Consider the following 8,254-nt stretch of genomic DNA (forward strand, 5'->3'; position numbering starts at 1 on the left):
TACTATAAGTGAAGATTCTGTGGCTAATGCCAAGTTACATGTTCTCTTTAGTCACATGGTAGTTAGCTCGTATTCGCATTTCACAGATGGAAAATTAGGCTCCTAAAGGTTAAGACTTTTTCCTGAGTCTGCTTTTCCCCCATCATCTGTTTTAGGCAGAATCTCATGCAAGGGGACTCTGTGGCCACTATCAGCCCATGATGTGAAGAGGAGCATGAGAAATGCAAATGATGGGGGGAAGATATGAGGTCACTTGCAGGCACAGAGGCTTTGTGACCACTCTATAGATCACAACAAAGCCAACACTGAGACCCACTCATGTCTTCTAAACCCAAGTCTGTGCTCTAAACCACTCTGCCATACTGTAATTTAAAACTTGCTGAGTGCTTCAGCTTTCACATCCATTTATTCAATGAGTGGGGTGTCTTCTTCACCCTTCTACTCCCCTCAGCTGAAAAACATGCTAAAAATGGAAATACAAATAATGATATTGTGAGGCTTGGCCTAGAAAGAAGACTTGTTCCCCACTCTCAGGAAAGGCTTACTCCAGGCTTTTTCATTTTTGGTTTGTTCTTAATATTTTTGTTTTTACCTTTTTGTTTTGTTTTGTTTTGTTTTTAATTGGGATACAATTTTTATACAAGAAACTGCATCCATTTAATGATGTTTAATGCAGTTTATTGAGTTTTGACATGCTCTTACACTCGGGAAGCCATCCAACAAGCAAAATACATACTGAACATTTCCTTCCCCCCTCCCCAAGGTCCCCTATGCTCCTTTGCAGTCCTTCCCTCCCTTTACTCCATGCCCCAGACAACAGTGCTTTCTAACAATAAAAATTTGTTTGCATGTTCTACAGTTTTAAACAATGAAATCATTCAGTATGTACTTTTATTTTTAAGCTTTTTTTCTCCCTCTTGAATAGTTGTTTTAATTCCTTTGACAGGAATTTTAATTAAACCATTCCTAGTGATACTTGAGAATTAAAAAAGTTATTTTTTTAATAAAAAAGTTATTTTTTTAATACTTGAGAATCTTTCAGTATCAGTGTTCAAGAGAAAATGGGTTTGAAGAGGCAATCGATGCATCCATTGTGGCCAGCTTGTGTCGTGTCATCTTCTGAAACACTTAAGATCACTTAATTTTTACATTTTTACAGAACCCTAATACTTTGCTTACAAAATCCCTTAGGTTGTTTGTTAAAGTAAGCCTGTTCCTCTCTGCATTTAGGTGTTAGAAATGCAACATGGACGTGGACCGTGGTAGGTTCATGGTAGGTTCATGGTAGTTTTCAGCAAATACGGTTGATCAGTGTAAATTTTTAAAAGTTCTACTTTTCATTTTCATTTCGATTGCGGCTGCTGTTTTGCTTGCTCAGAAACCTGGGAAACTATATGTTAAGTAACCAAACAGTCTTCTGTATATAGTATTTGATATGGATATCTCCTACCGATGCTGTCGGTGGTCCTGTCTGCTATAGAGGTGCCCATGGAAATAAGTAAGATTACACTGGTAGCTCATGTACTGCTTACTGCCAGGGCCTGTGTTCCTTTTCTATCAGTAATTAGTAACTGCTCTCAGAGTTTCTCATCCCTACTGCCATGAGGTCCCACCAAAACTGAGTTTGTGAAATGAACTGCGCTTCATGTCAGTTCTCAGTGAAGTCTTTGAGAATCAAATGCTTGTTTAACTTTGTCTGAGTTTCCTGGTGCTTTTTTAAAGGTTTTATTTATTTGAGAGAGAGAGTGCATAAGAGGGAGGGCGAGGTGAGGAGGGGCAGAAGGAGAAGGGGAAGCGGACTCCCCGCTGAGCAAGGAGCCCGAGGTGGGGAAGGCAGACGCTTAACCATCTGAGCCACCCAGGCACCTCCATGGTGCTTTTATATTTCCAAGTAATGAAATGCATTTTTTATCCTGTAGTTTAGTGGTCAGTGATCTCTTATAGATGCCATATGACATCAGGATAATTGCTTTGAATACACCAGAAATCACTGAGCAAATGCTGGATATTTATCTTCTGAAAAACAAAAGTAATGTACAAAATGCAGTTAACTCCTCAGACTTGTTTTTTGTTTCTCCTTGTGGATACCTCTTCTTTAGTTATTATAGGAAAAACTGCATTAATCATTGATTGATAAATTTACTAAATTCAAATTAGAGCCTGAAGAAACCTGAAAATGGGTGTAACTTTTTTTATGGTTGAAGAAGAAATGGTGATATTACCTCACACACCTTTTTGACTTTTAATCCATTTCCTACAAAGATACTACCTAATATCCATCTAAAATGTCATGAGCATATTACTTGCAAAAATCGATACCGCTCTTGTTTCTTCCATGAGACCTTTTAACAGATACTGTTTCTTTGAGGATTGGAAACATGTCTTTATTCTCTAAGCTGCATATGAAATTGATAATCTATATGCTTACAATCTATTTCAGTACATTTGGGCTATTATATATTAGTACATTGCCTCACAATAGTCTTAAAAATTCATACTAAAACTCATGTCTGACTACATAATTCTGTCTTCCCATTCATGATTCCACATTTTATGTACAGGAGACTTTAGGAAGTGGTACAAAGTTCCTTGGCCTAAGCTGAGTATTTCTTCCCTTTTTACTTTCTTTTGCAGCCATATCAGAAAAGTCTCTAGTCTCTGTGCTCCATGTACCCTGTGATTCATAAGGACATAAGTTTGGCTGCTGCCCAGAATAATAGCTTAAACAAGATAACAGTTTCTTCTTTCTCACAGAAAAAGTTTAAAGTAATATAGTAGCTTTGCTCATTTGCCTCATAGCCAAAGAGGAGAGGGAAAGGGCAAGAGCAGCGAAGGTGCAGTCACTCACGCTCCCATCCATTTGCCAGAACTTCGGCACATGCATTTACCCTACCTGCAAGGAGGCTGCGAATGTCTGTATAAATGGACAGCCATATACATAACTAGAAGGTAGGAATTCGGTTACAAATGAAGGATCAAAAAGATTTAGAGGACAAGTAGCCTTCACCACACCCTCATAAGGAAACTAGACCACGGCCGCCTCTACGTCCTCTGTCCTCCCCTCTCTCTGTAATATGGGAAGTAGGCAAAGCTGGCCCCTCACAAGAATGCACAGTAGTGTCAAAATCCAATCAGTATGGTGTGCTTAAAGATTTCCCTGTATTTGTAATTGGTGCAGCTTAGAAAAATAAAACTTCAAAATGTGAAGTTAGAGCACTAGTAAAATGGACAGCAGTTCAAACCCAGTTCTTCTTAGCTTCAAGGCTTACAAAAATCTCCTTTTTATTAGTTTAGAATTTAGAATACATTTTCTGATAGACTTAATAAAGGGGAGGAGAACTAGGTTCCTAAGCATTATTTTATAAAAGTCGATTTGATCTTTAATGGATATGAAATAATGTCATTGAATGGAATAGTTCCAACAAAGACTGTGAGAGAAAACAAAAGTGATGTGGTTGTTGTCTTCAGATATTGACATTGTAGTAATTTTTCCCTTTTAAAAGTTCTTTACCTTTTTACTGTTTTCTGCACAGTAAAAATTAAAACGAGGACACCACCTTACACATCACTCTAACCATGTTTCTTCGGCAGGAACTCAGGGCCTTTTGCCATGGGCACAACCATTGGAGCCCTTGCATGAATCCCACAGGGGCAGGAACTTCCTTTCTGCTACTGGCCCCAACCTGGATCCTTGCAGGTAGGGGTGGACCCAAAGGGTGGGGATTCCAAAGGTTCGCCTATGGATTTTGGTGAGGATGAAGCACAGTCTCAATAAGAGGAGTAAAAAAAATAAGTCAGAACTTGAATGGCTTTAAATTGTTTTCTTATTAATACACATTCTAGGGACCCCAGCCTCTGAAATTCTGCTTAACAATGACAGGCTATTATTCAGGGATATAAACTTTTTTTTCCAGTTCCTGAAGTGATTCTGTTACACTGGCAGATTGTAGAATTACCTACACCATAGAGCAGATAGAAGGAGTGTTGCCATTGTAAATTTTCTAGATTCTAACCCATCTAGTGTTGTGAAAGCTAAGAGAAAGAATATGATATTGTGATGTATAATAAATCTATATTCTCTCTTCCTGTTCTGGCACACAGCTGGAATTTCTTAGGTGGTGAGAACAATAAAGATGTCTTGCTTTGTTAATGAGGTGATTTTTTGGAAAGCCCCTAGGTGGTAGGGATGGAAGTTCGTTGCCAGGGGGGCCAACGACCTGGTTAGAAGGTGGTAACTTTCTTTCATCCCCCCGCCCCCCACTTCGGGGGGGAAAGGAGGGCTGGAGATGGAATTCAGTCACCAAAGGCCAGTATTTTAATTGGTAATGCCTGTGTAATGGAGCTCCCATAAAAACCCCAAAAGAACAGGATTCAGGTTGCTCCTGGGTTGGTAAACACACGAAGATTGGAGAAGAGTGATGCACACGGAAGGCATGGAAACTCTGCGCCTTTTCCAGATACCTTGCCCTGTGCATCTGTTCCATTCAGCTGTTCCTGGGTTATATTCTTTTATAACAAACTGGTGATCTAGTAAGTAAAATGTTTCTCCCAAGTTCTATGAGCCACTCCAGCAAATTAATCAAATCCAAGGAAGAGATTGTTGAGACCTCTGATTTATATAGCCAGTCAGGTCAGAACAACAGATGACAACTTGGACTTGGAATTGGCGCCTGAAATGGGGGCAGGAGGTAGTCTTGTAGGACTGAACCCTTAACCTGTGGAATCTCATACTTACTGTATCTGAGTAGACAGTGTCAGAATGGAGTTGAATTATAGGACACCCAGCTGGTGTCGAATGGCTTGGTATGGGGGGGAAACACCCACACATTGTAACTGCAGTCAGAATCATGAATGAGTCAGTGAAAGATAAAATCTACCATTTCCCTGAGATTCACAAAACATAGGAGCATGGAGGTAAGGATAAGATTAGGAAAGATGCAGAGCTAGAGCTTCAAAAACTATAGGAGGGCAACTCAGTCTTCAGGTAAGTAGAGCCTGGGAGAGAAACTGCCTTTGTATACAAGGAGTGATACCTGAACATCAGAACTTCAAGAAGTTTTGAATATACGAACTTTGTCTTTTCCACCACTCCCATCTCTATGGAGGAAGCATAGAAAATAAAGGTGATGGGCGCCTGGGTAGCTCAGTTAAGCATCTGCCTTCAGCTCAGGTCAGAACCCCAGCATCCTGGGATCAAGCCCCGCATCAGGCTCCCTGCTCAGCAGGAAGCCTGCTTCTCCTTCTCGCTCTGCCTGCTGCTCTGCCTACTTACGCTCTCTCTCTGTCAAATAAATAAATAAAATCTTTAAAAAAAAAAGTAAAGGTGAAATCAGAAATCATTTTACAGGTATACTGCTACACAATTAATGTTTATCACAGCATTGAGTTGTTTTTAAGATTTTATTTGAGAGAGAGCAAAGGGAGCAGCAGAGGGAGAGGGACAAGCAGACTCCAAGCTGAGGGCAGAGCCCAATGTGGGGCTTGATGCAGGGCTCAGTCCCGGGACCCCAAGATCATGACCAGAGCCAAAACCAAGTCAGACACTCAACCGACTGAGTCACCCAGGCAGCCCAGCATTGAGTTTTTAAAAAGCAATCTAAATAGCCATTAATCCGTGTTAAGTAAATTATAGTAGATCTACACCAGGTAATACTATATGTCCATTAAAAAGTATTATGAAACTGAATAAAGGAAACCTCATTTAAAATGGGAGGGGCACTTGGCAGGCTCAGTCAGTGGAGCATGCAACTCTCAATATCAGGGTTGTGAGTTCAAGCCCCATGTTGGGTGTAGAGATTACTTAAAATCTTAAAAAAATAAAAATAAAATAGAGTCAGGAAGCCAGAAGGGGGAGTTTTCGTTCACTCATCACCAGTGCAGACCCCAAAAGGAAGAGACATACCTTGTATTCCCAATTGGAAGAAACCTCCTTGACTACTCCAGCAGAAGGAAGAAAAAATTTCTCCATGCCCAACAACTAGCCCAGCCATAAGAAAATATCACAATTCAGCCAATGAGAAACCCTCACCACCCTGAGCTCTCACTTTCCCCCAATAGACTGGTTCAAAATAGCCCCTCCCAACTTCCTCCTTTTCTCTAAATAAAGTACCGTTCCTCTCCTTTGATCTGATTTGGCTGTGGTTTGCCATAGCTTACATGTTCTGAATTGCAATTCCTCTGCTATTTCCAACTCCATTTTTCTGGTAAAATAACTTTTAAGGTTGACAGTGTGATATAGTTCTACACTTGATAATATAAATCTGTCTGAATTGAGTGCTTCAAAATATTAAAAGATTGACACATGAAGTAGTGTTTATAACAAAAATGCAACATTTTAAAAAAATCAGTATAATTCAACTGTACAGTTCTATCAATAGATGCCTAAAGGACATTTGATAATATTTACAAATAAAAGAAGGATTAAAATGGAATTTCCCAAACTTGATAAAGATAACACATTTAAACCAACAGCATATTAAATAGTTAAATGACTATCATTTTCACTAAATCTGAAACATTTTAATTAAAATCTGACAGCAAAGGTGCACTGTCATTCAACACTTTTTTTAAGTTCTAGCTGATGAAAAGACCCCAAAACAATAATGAATATAAACACTGGAAATAAAGAAACAAGATTATCTTTACTTGCAGAATGTAAAATTATATCGAAAGCCCACAAGACTACTTAAATTCTAAAAATTAGGGAATTTGCTAGAGTGACTATATGTGATATGTATCAAAATTAGTTTTTTCTCTATAAACAATCAGAAGTAGAAATTAGATTTTTTTTTACTCCAACTGAAATGGCAATAATACTATAAAATACCAAAGAAAACATTAAACAGGAAATAGGGCTGATGAACACCATAGCCTTAATAAATAATATAAAACAAGACATGAACTTAACATTTTCCAAAATGAGAAAACAACATAAAATTGTTATGTAGGGGCACCTGGGTGGCTCAGTCGTTAAGCGTCTGCCTTCGGCTCAGGTCATAATCCCAGGGTCCTGGGATCGAGCCCCATATCGGGCTCCCTGCTCAGCGGGAAGCCTGCTTCTCCCTCTCCCACTACCCCTGCTTGTGTTCCTGCTCTCGCTATCTCTCTCTCTGTCAAATAAATAAATAAAATCTTTAAAAAAATAAATAAAAAATTGTTATGTAGCTACATATATGTATAGATTATTTGTTTAATGTAATTTCAGTCAGAAACCCAGTGGAGTTGGGAGTAGGTTTGTTTTGAACTGGACAAAGTGATTTTAAAGTTCTTAGGAAACAGATGCTCAACAGTTAATGTATAATTTTCATGCAAATTGCACATACTTGGGTGTACAATTTGATAAGTTTGCAAGACGTATACATCTGTGAAACCACCACAGTCACGATACTGAGACTTTCCCCAATTCCAAAAGTTTCCTTGTACCACTTGATAATGCGTCCATCCTCCACTCCCTTTCCCAGACAACCGCTAATCTGCTTTCTATAACTAATTATTTGTCATTTTCTAGAATTTAATCCTATAGAATGTAATCTCTTCTGGTTGGTTTTTTACTTAGCATAATGATTTTGATATTCACCTAAGTTGCTGCATATATGACTAGTTTGTCCCTTTATTATTTTTCAGCAGGGTTGTTGTATAGATGCAGCAAAGTTTGGTGATGCATTCAACTACTGATGGATATTTGGGGTTTCCAGTTTTTGACTCTGAACAAATAAAGCTCCTATGAACATTTGTGTGCAAGTCTTCACATAGACATGTGTCTTCATTTCTTTGGGGTAAATACTTGGAAGTGGAACAGCTGAGTTTTATGGTAGGTATATACTTAACTTGTTAAGAAACTGCCAAACTTCTCCAGAGCAGCTATATAATTCTACATTCCCACCAGCAGTACTAGAGCAGTATCAGAATTACAGTTGCTCCACATCCTTGTCAACATTTGGTGTGATCAATCTAATTTTAGCCATCCTAATAGGTGTGTAGTGGTAACCTACAGCAGTTTTAATTTGAATGTTTCCCTGACAACTAATGATTTTCAGCATATTGGCATGTGCTTAGACGGCTTTCATATCATTTATTTTGTATAGTGTCAAAATCCTTTGTCCATTTTTTAATTGGGTTATTTCTCTTAATACTGAGTTGTAAGATTTCTATATACTTTTGTTACAGTTTTTTGTCTGATATTTGTGCTGTGAATGTTTTGTCCCAGTCTGTGGCTTGCCTTTTTCATTTTCTTAATCATATTTGTCAAAGAGAA

The 8,254-nt window shown here is 38.6% G+C and overlaps 1 long non-coding RNA gene across 1 annotated transcript; it reads left to right on the top strand.

Moving 5' to 3' along the window:
- The first annotated feature begins 843 nt into the window (after nt 1–843).
- LOC144379063 (uncharacterized) lies at nt 844–7,726 on the top strand. Its single transcript, XR_013441181.1, has 2 exons — nt 844–991; nt 1,043–7,726. It is a non-coding gene; the product is annotated as an uncharacterized LOC144379063 (long non-coding RNA).
- The last annotated feature ends 528 nt before the right edge of the window (nt 7,727–8,254 follow it).

Source organism: Halichoerus grypus, chromosome 9, assembly GCF_964656455.1.
Source record: "Halichoerus grypus chromosome 9, mHalGry1.hap1.1, whole genome shotgun sequence".
Lineage (NCBI taxonomy): Eukaryota > Metazoa > Chordata > Mammalia > Carnivora > Phocidae > Halichoerus > Halichoerus grypus.